This window comes from Tupaia chinensis, unplaced genomic scaffold, assembly GCF_000334495.1.
Source record: "Tupaia chinensis unplaced genomic scaffold, TupChi_1.0 Scaffold143951_1, whole genome shotgun sequence".
Taxonomy (NCBI): Eukaryota; Metazoa; Chordata; class Mammalia; order Scandentia; family Tupaiidae; genus Tupaia; species Tupaia belangeri.
Genome location: NW_006203802.1, coordinates 190235 through 200647, shown reverse-complemented (window position 1 = coordinate 200647; position 10413 = coordinate 190235).

Sequence of the window (10413 nt, the reverse complement as noted above, 5' to 3'; positions counted from 1 at the left end):
TCTAGGCGATTGGTTTTGCTTCTACTTCTGAAATTCGACCTTCTGCACAGTCTAGCCTGCTTTTGATACTTTCAAGGGAGGTTTTAATTTCCTGTATGATAGCCTTCATGTCTAACAATTCCGTTTGATTCTTTTTTATGGTGTCAAATTCTTCTTTCATATCGTGGAAGGACTTCCTCATCTCTTGGAGCTCAACATCTCTTTTCTCTTGCATCTCATAGAATTTTGTTACCATAAATATTCTAAATTATTTTTATAACATTTCAGTAATACGCTCTAAATTTTCTCTACTTGGAGATAGGTTACATTGTTCCCTTGGTGGGGATGTACTACTTGATTCTCTCATCCTTGAGACTGATTTTTAGTCATATGGTAATGTATTCACTTCTGGTCAATTTGTTGGAGAGGGATTCTGTGACTGTGAGCGTGTGTGTTTCCCCCACTGTGAAATAATTTGGTGCTATTTTTTTCCCTTCTATTAAGTCCTCAAATGTGGGAATCACAGGTGGAGTTTTGCAATCAGATTTGTGAAGGGGAATTTCACTAATTTTGCAACCACTTCAGTGTTGTGCAAAGAATTCTCCCAAACTCACAATGTTCAGATGGTTAGCTACTATGCACCTCATTGTCTCTAGGCAGAGAATAAGGGCTGAGAAGTAAAACAGAAAAGTAAGGTAAAGAAAAAGGTAGGAAGTAGAAATAGGGAGAAAAGGCAAAGAGAAAAGAAGGAATGTACTAGATGAAAAGAGGATAAAAGGAAAAAAATCACTTCACAAAAAATGAAATTGGGATGAAAATGGAAAACCGTGTGGTGTGCAAGTGCACTGCGTGAGGCCAAAAATATGCAAACTTGGAGGTGGCTAGCAGCTTTCTGTCCTAGATGAGAAAAAAGACAGAGATTAACAAAAGAAAGGCCAAAAGAGGGCAGAGAGCTGTTTTTTCAAAAAAAGAAAAAAAAATTAGAAGGAACAGAGACAGCAAGAGGTAGCAAAACAGCTACCCTACCTGGCTAGTGCTGGGTCTAGGAGGGGGACACTGGCTGGGAGAGACTTTAAAGTCGTAAAGTTGAACCCAGAGGCCAAAACCAGGCAAACTTGGAGGTGGCTAGCAACTTTCTGTCCTGGCTAGTGGTGGGTCTGGGAGAGGAACAGTGGCCCATTTTTTTGTTTCTTATATGTATGATTTCCCCCCATTTCTCACCCTCCGCCATTTCACATCCTCCTCCCACACTGTCTCTGGTATCTACAGTTGCTTTCCATTCCTTCCACCACACACACAGTTTACTGAATCACAGAATATCTTAATTAATCTAACCACTTTCAATAGCAAGATCGGCTGATATATAGATATCTGTGAACACAAGTCTGACTTCAGTCATAAAATTCTGTGTGTATAATTGATATACTATAAAGTAGCACCTGTCTTAGGCTATAGAGCTTACTGTAGTGATTAAATAGGTATTTTTAAATATATTTTTAATTTCAAGAAAGACAGTTTTAGCTTTAATAAATCAAAATTTTAAAATATTAAGAGTATTTGCTTAAGATTTAAAGCCAGGAAACTGGATAGAATTCTGTTCAAACAGTAGATACATGACCCTATTGGCAGTTCAAGAAAAGAAAAAAGTCCCCAAATCTGGAAAACAAAGCATAGAAGAAAATCAGTAATGTTTTAGTCAGAAGTTATAAAATTATATTTCACCAGTTCAGTCTCATGTACTTTATCTTCTGTCGTGGTCTGATCTTTCCATTTAAGTTCTGGAAGATAATACTCATCTCTGGATTTGTCCCTTCCATTAAGATGGCCATTTTCTTAGTCATTTTTGAACTCTTATTTCTGTGTGTCTGTACTTAGTTTTCCTGATATGACACTCCCTTCAAAACTTCTCAGAGAGCTCGTCCAGGTTTTGTTTATTTGAGAATATTCTTGTCTTTCTTTCCATATGAAGGATAATCTTGCTGGGTATAGTATTCTTGGTTGAAACTGTTTTTCACTCAACACTTTGAATATATTTTCCATTCTTTCATCTCTCATATTATTTTTTAAGAGAGGCCCACTGTTAGCCTGATGATATCCTTTATGGGTAACTGGACATTTCTCTCTTGTCAATCTTAGTATCTCATCTTTGTCTGTGATTTTGGTCAATCTGGCTATAATGTGTCTTGGAGATCTTCCTGGGTTGATTCTGTTTGGGGTCCTTTGTATTTCTTGGGTCTAGATCTTTGAATGCCTCTCTAGGTTTGGAACGTTTTCTTACAGGATTTCAGGGAATAGATTATCAATGTCCTTATTGGTCTCTTCACCATCTGGGATCCTAATTATCCAGATGTTTGGAAGTTTAAAAAAAAATCTTGTATTTCTCATATATTATTCTCATGGGGCGGGGGGCAGCTATTTTCTCAGTCTTCATGGTAGACTTCTCTAGTCCAGCAAACTTATCTTCTACATTTGAGATTCTATCTTCTGTATGACCTAGCCTGCTTTTATTACTCTCAAGGGAGGTTTCAATTTTCTGTATTATAAACTTCATCTCTTTCAGTTCCATTTGATTCTTTTTTATGGTATTTCCTTTTTAGGATCATGCAAGAACTTCCTCATCTCCTGGAACTCTTCGGCTCTTTTATCCTGCATCTTCTGGAGTTCATTGTCTCTCTTCTTTTGCATCTCTGTTAACTTTGTCAACATGAACATTCTAAATTCTTTATCAGGCCTTTACATGAGTTATATAGTACTGTCTGTGGATAAAGAGGTTTTTTTTTCCCTTGGGGGAGAGATATTTTCTTGGTTTCTCATATGTCTTGTGCTTTTGCAGTGATTTCTGGTCAACTGATGGGTTATATTTATTTTCCTAGTATCTTGAAGGTTTCTTCCTAATATCTTAAAGTTCAATCTGAACATTCTGAGATGTGTAGGAGGAGGTGATCTGCAAACGTACTGCCATTCTGCTTTTCTCCCTTTGTGCAGCTGATCCAGTGGTAATTAGGAATATTCTGATTCTAATAGTATTCAGATATTTGGCTTCAGTTCACTGAGACCTGTCTAGACACTCAGTGTGTGGAAGATGAACAGCAAAGTAGTGAAGGTAAAAGAAAAAGGAAAGAAAACAGAGAAAGAGAAAAAAATACTAAAAAAAAATTATTTATTTTTTAAAATATCAAAAAAATGAAACCATGTGGCATATGAGCACACTGAATGAAAGCACTAATTCCAACTCCAATGGCAGAGTCCTTGCCTCTCCTAGATGGAAGAGGGAGGGAGTGAGAATTAGCAAGAGAAAGGAGGATCTGACAGTCAAGAAAATACTTTACCTTAAAATTTTTTTAAATAATAGATAATAAAATTTTTTTAATGAAAAGATAGAGATTGAGAGAAGGATACAGGAGTGAGGGGGTCCTACAACTCATGAATGTGGTCTGGAGGGTGAAGTCTCAGAAAATCTTTATTAGTTTAGTCCCTGAAAGCACTCAGTAGTTGTTTTTTCTCAACTCTATTTTTCCTTCTTTTATCTCTGCCATCAAGTATGGAAAACTCTCCATTTATTTTTTTTTTAATAGGATCCGAAGTTTGATTTTAATCAACTCTAAAAGCAAACCAACCAATAACCTAAAGACATCAAGTTATGTCAGAACAAACTATGTCAGAAATTCATCTACAGGCCCAGTTTCTGTGGTGCACTACACTAAGTGACCTTCCAGACTGTGGACCTAGAAGCCACATGCTTCTAGTTTAAATGTGGTTTGACGCTCTGGCCCTGTCAGCTTGAAAAACATGCTGAGCTAGCATACACACACTGGGTCCTGGTAGGCTGGAATACTGGAGGAAAGAGATCACAGAGTAACTAAGCCCTGTAAAGGGTGCTTATCTCTCTCTCTCTCATGCACATGCTCTATCATTAAATTAAGAAAATAATCTGTACATTTACTCAGATATAAGTTTGTTTTTGAGAAAGAGACTTTTGCTATATGGTGTGTGACCTTGCTGGAGAGACAGAGAGAGAGAAAGTAAGAAATCACCTTTAAGGGGGGATGGTCACGTTGCAATACCTTCTCCTCCATTCTCCTCTCAGGATTTTGAGCACACATGCACACACACCCAGTTTGAGTCTCAAGCCACCTGGTCCAGAACTCAAACCATGCTGTCAATCCAAATGTAACCATTAAGCCATCTGCTGGTCCCCAGATTTAAGTATTACTGTCAAGGGATTAGAAAACACATTATTAAGTATTATATTCTAGGTTATATACACACAGTCTGATTTTGTTCAGCCTTGCTAGGTAGGTATTGCTGATCTCATTTCACAGATAAAGAACCATTTTGGAATACAGGCTTAGTTGCCTAAGTCCTTCCTGCTAATATGGTGATTCAAACTGATAGGTCTTATGTGGGCTTTCTTGCGTTAATTCCTAACAGCATTTCCATGGTGGAGGAAGTCTTCTTTGGAAAAGCAATTCAGGAACTTCCTTAGAAAGATGTAGTAATTTCTGGAAAACTTGCTCTTAAATATATATGTATTATTCGAGCAACACAGTGGACTTACTAGTTATATGATCTAGGGCAATTATTTAACTTTCCTAGGCTAAGTTTCTTTGTCTATAAAATCAGGTTAACAATGATAACCTCAGAATAACAAATAAATGTAATGAACAGGAAAAAAAATCCAGAAACACTTCAGTCATATCTGTCCACCTGCAGTGCTATGGGGGGAAGATGGTCGCTTCAATAAATGAACTCAGTCCACTGGATAGCCATATGGAAAACAATAAATTCTAATCTCTACTTCATAATACCCATAAAGTCAGTTATAAATGGATTTTAATAGAATAGAAGTTTTAGAATAATTACATAAGAACATCATTATTACTTTAGAATAAGAAAGATTTCTTGAAGAGAAGAGGAAGGGTGCTATACCGAGAAAAAAGCCCTGATAAATAAGACTACAAAATAAATACAACTATAATATAAGATTAAGATCATGAAAAGCAATATTAACAGAGTGAACAATCCACAGAATAAAAGAGGACTTTTACAATATATATAACTGATATGTACCCAAAATATAGACCACCTAAAAGTTCATTTAAAAAGCAGATTGTTATGGAGATTAAAGTAATATAGGTTTAGAATAGGATTCAGCACATAATATATATTCATTTGATATATGTTATTATTATCATAACTGATCAAAATGAAGGTCTGGAACACAATTGTTTGAATTTCTGTTCTATTGCCAGCCTATATGCCTTAAGTTTCTGGTTTGTAAAACAAGGAAATCATTGTCATGAGGCACCAGGAAGGTAAATATGTAGACTAGAATTCAAAATATATGACTTAAGAACAGAAAAGTAACATTTACTCTCCTAACATTTCAATATTTACTTCCTATTGCTATGTGCTGATAGGAAGGGTACAAAGTAAGGAGTAATGTTACAATAGGAACTCAGTTCAAAGAACAAAACATGAGGATCTTATGACTACACCTGTCCATTCCACTAGCATCAACCACAATCTAACAGACTTCTTAGTCCTGGAGGACCTCCAAACTCCTCAGAATGTGCCATTTAGAAAGCTTGAGCTCAGGGTTGCTCCCCTGGGTCCTCATTCCCAAGTCAGCCTGAAGCTACCTCCTTCCAGAGGGACCCAAGTCTCCCCATCCACTTTCTATTTGACATTGCCTAAGGCCCTCTGGAAGGAAGGTCTCTGCGTCACCACATCTACCAAAGGGCTTCAAGGACTGATTCTCTTATAGTTTTGCAGTCCCCATAACCATGGTCCTATTATCAGTATCCTGTACGCCAAGTTCTTTCTTGACTTGAAGGACTTTCATTTCCACATGAAAACCTCTCCAGTGCTCGCTTCAGCAGCACATATACTAAAAACCTCTCCAGAGTACTAGCCTCTTGAGCTCATAATCACTCTCCTTTTTAGCTACCCAGTCTCATAGCCTTGCCTTAAACTTGGTGATAACCTAAAAAAGAACAACTATGAAGCAATAAATCTAGGTATCTCACTCTTTATCACAAACTTGTATTCTTCCAATTTTCTTTTATACATTTCAATGACACTGGTTCTTTGATTTAAACAAAACCTCTAGTCACTGAATCCTCTATTTCCCAATTACTACCACTGTTTTGGGTTGAACTGTGTCCCTCCGAAATTCATATGTTTGAAGTCCTAACATCCACCAGTACTTCTGAATGTGATGGTATGTGGAGACAAATATTTAAAGAAATAAATTAAGATGGAATAAGGTCACATGGGCAGGTCCTGATCCAATATAACTGGTGTCCTTATTTTTTAAAAAAAGAGAGAAAGAGAGAGAGAGAGAGAATTTTATGACACTGACAAGACAGCCATCTGCCAGCCAGGGAAAGGTCTTAGAAGAAACTAAACTTGCTGAGACCTTGATCTTCAACTTCTAGCCTCCAGAATTAAGAGAAAATAGTTAATGTTGTTGAAGCCACCCACTCTATAGTATTTGTTACAGCAGACCTAAAAAACTAATATAACCACTTCCCACATTTGCTTCTCTTTCAGCCTGGTCTATATTCTCTAGCTACTCCCTTGTTTCACTGTTCTAGTTCACTTGACTAACAAAAGCCAACTTCAGATGAATATAACACTCTATCTTGTCCATGCAGATGAATGTGGTTAGAGGAAATTACAATAGCAAATTAACTGACACTACTATAAACTCATGCCTTGAATTTCAACCAGGCCTATCATTTCCCTAATTAAGATTTCTTTACTTACCTATAGACAACTCACCATCCCACCTGTACTCTTACATTTGATAAATTATTTTGCTTCTGTCTACTCAGGGAAAAGGAGTCACTGGACAGCAACTTACTTAATGTCCTATCACCAAACCAACATGTGACTCTGCACTACACCCATCTTTTCCTCCTTCTCAAGTGTTATAATGGAAGCAATATCTCAGGCTAACCCTCTTACTTGCGTTGTAGATAGTATGCACTCTCTCTCTCAGGAACGTCCTTCTTTCAATGATCTTTTCCCTCTCATATTTTCATCATCTCCCCATAGACAATCTTTTTAAACATCATTTGAATATCAGCAAGTCTGTCCAATTGAAAACAAAATATAAAAGAAACCTGCATTTTATGTGGTAAACTGACTGCAATTTAAAAAAATAATAATGGCCCTTTTTATATCTACCAGTATGCTTTGCAATGAAACTTTGCAGCTCCTCTTGTCTATCTCTCGCTATATTCTAAATTTTGTCTGATACTGTGACTCTCTTTTGCAAGTAGGATATGGCCAGAATGATGTGTTAACTCATGACTAGGTCTCAAGAGGTCTCATAGACTTCTGCTAGCTTGTAGAACCCTGCCATTGCCTTGTGATTAGAGAAACATGGCCCATTCACCTCTATCACTCTAGTCAATGGAAAACAACTCCCAAAACTGACTGGATCATCCTAGATTGGCCAGTTCTCAACTAATCACATATGCAAGGGTGAGTCCAGCCAGGCACAAATGAGCAGAAATATCTAGCTCACTCACAGATACTAGAGTGATAATAAAAAAATTGCTGTTTTAAACCATTGAATTTGGGTGGGTGGTTGTACATAGCAATAGCTGATATATTCCAAGTCTTCTTTCAGTTATTACCATCTTTTTCCTCTTAATTTTCAACTAAATTTCTTAAAAAACACATTAAATATACTGTCCTCACTTCCTCAATTTCCATTCATTCCACTCATTCCTAACACTTACTCCTATCAGAGCATTCTTACCAAGGTCTTCATCAACGTTTGGTTATTCAAGTCAATGGACACTTTGATATAACTTTTACTGAACCTCTTCCTAGAATTTACTACTATTTGAAAAGATCATTATTTTTTTAAATATAGACTACTTTCATCACCCCAAAAGCTTCTTCATGTCCCTTTATAATAATTATATCTTTGATAAAAGGATCTCCTATAAACTCCCCATTTTATGTGGCTCTGAGCTTTAAATGTGCCCCTCACATCTTCAGAAACTACTATAAATCAAAGTTTAAGACATTTTGAAATAACTTGCTCTGTGGCAAGACCAGAATATTTCCCATTTTCCCGTGATATCAGCCTTGTAATCCTTTATAATATTATCTGACCTTTAGAATTATTTTTTAAGATTTAAAGTTCTTTTAAGGAATGTATACCACTTTAAGAAATTAGTTGTTTTTATCAAAAAGATCTACCCAAATAAAGCAGTCTTGCATACTATCAGAAAAAGAAGTCTCTAATTTTAAATAGGTTCAAATTTTTCCTAAATGGGAACCTAAATTTATCATAAACTCTTCCAAAAAGATATGCACATTGTTTCTAAAATAAGAATCTAGAAATTTAAAAAGCCCTCTCAATTAAAGGACATAATCAGAGCATTCTTACCAAGGTCTTCATCAACGTTTGGTTATTCAAGTCAATGGACACTTTGATATAACTTTTACTGAACCTCTTCCTAGAATTTACTACTATTTGAAAAGATCATTATTTTTTTAAATATAGACTACTTTCATCACCCCAAAAGCTTCTTCATGTCCCTTTATAATAATTATATCTTTGATAAAAGGATCTCCTATAAACTCCCCATTTTATGTGGCTCTGAGCTTTAAATGTGCCCCTCACATCTTCAGAAACTACTATAAATCAAAGTTTAAGACATTTTGAAATAACTTGCTCTGTGGCAAGACCAGAATATTTCCCATTTTCCCGTGATATCAGCCTTGTAATCCTTTATAATATTATCTGACCTTTAGAATTATTTTTTAAGATTTAAAGTTCTTTTAAGGAATGTATACCACTTTAAGAAATTAGTTGTTTTTATCAAAAAGATCTACCCAAATAAAGCAGTCTTGCATACTATCAGAAAAAGAAGTCTCTAATTTTAAATAGGTTCAAATTTTTCCTAAATGGGAACCTAAATTTATCATAAACTCTTCCAAAAAGATATGCACATTGTTTCTAAAATAAGAATCTAGAAATTTAAAAAGCCCTCTCAATTAAAGGACATATGGTGATGTTTGAATTAAAAAAGGAAAACAGGGGCCAGGCATGTAGTCTAGTGGTTAAGGGAGAAAGATCCCACATAGCCTACCATAATTTGAATCCTGGCCCTGGGACCCTGAAAAACACATCAAGCATGTGCATGTGCATGTCCCAAATCCTGATAAGATGGAGAATGGAGAAAAAGGGATTAGAGAGTGACTATATCCCACTGAAGGTGCTTTCTCTCTTTTTTCTGTATCCCTCTCTCTCTGGCAAGTGCACACTCTCTGTAGTAATTTAAAAAAATAGAAAGAAAACAAAGATTTCCCCTAATGGAACTACCCAATGCTTTTAATATGATCATGTCTATTGTGTAGTCTTGGTTCAGGAAATCAAATAATACCATCCAATTTCCTTAAGTGATTGACTTAAGAGACTTTTTGCAAAATACAAAAAACTAAAAAACCTATTAATTTTGGAAGCTCATTTTAGCCTTATGTAAAACAAAAATGACCTAAGGGGGGGCATTATTTGTACTGGGAAAAAGGGTTTAAGAGAGATATTCATCAATTTGAAACTAACAGTTCTGGGGAAAAGCTGATAACGAATACATGACAGGAAAATTTTTCTACCTCTTTGTGCCAAAATTCCACTTAAAAATTATTTGCCAGTGCCTTTTGATACTGGAAATACACATATTATCTGTGGGGTTAAGTTTAAAAGCATTATTATCTTTAGATATTTAAAATTGTTTTTCTTCAACAAATAAACCAAATAAATCAGTTGCAAATCTTTTAGCAGGATGAATTAAGAAGCCTGTCTCTTGACTTCCACTTCTTTATTCCACGTTGCTTATCCCACATAGTTGTGGATTTTGATTAAAGTGAATTATATTATCCACACTAGTAAAAAAGAATGTGTATGAGCTTTCAGTTAGTCTTTAGTTAGGGTCAGACAGCAGCAGAGCAGTAAAACGTGATGGACTGTGAGGCAGACCCACATGGGAAGGCTGCTGGTTTGGGTCTGGGTTTGCTGGACACATGGATGCTCATAATCTGGAGTGTCTGAAGCTGGGAGGGGACTGTAGAATCAAGACCCTCGGGGGATGGGGGTGGGGTGGGCAGTGCTGCATCTTTCTCACTCATGGCATAAACAAACTTTAAAAATTTAGTTTTTAGCCACACTGGCCCATGTAAGGAGATGACTGATGTCCTTCTTGACTCTGGTGTATGAGCACCCATTTAAAATATCTGGTTATATTCTCCTTTGGAGTGACACAGACTCTGTTATTAAGCAAACTGTTTTTTTCTTAGGTGGATGGAGTTAATAATTATAATCTTCCAAATGCCCATAACACAGCTCTTATGTCTAATAAAAGGCTTCATATTTTGCTATATTTCTAAAAATGCTCCTAGTCTCAAAGT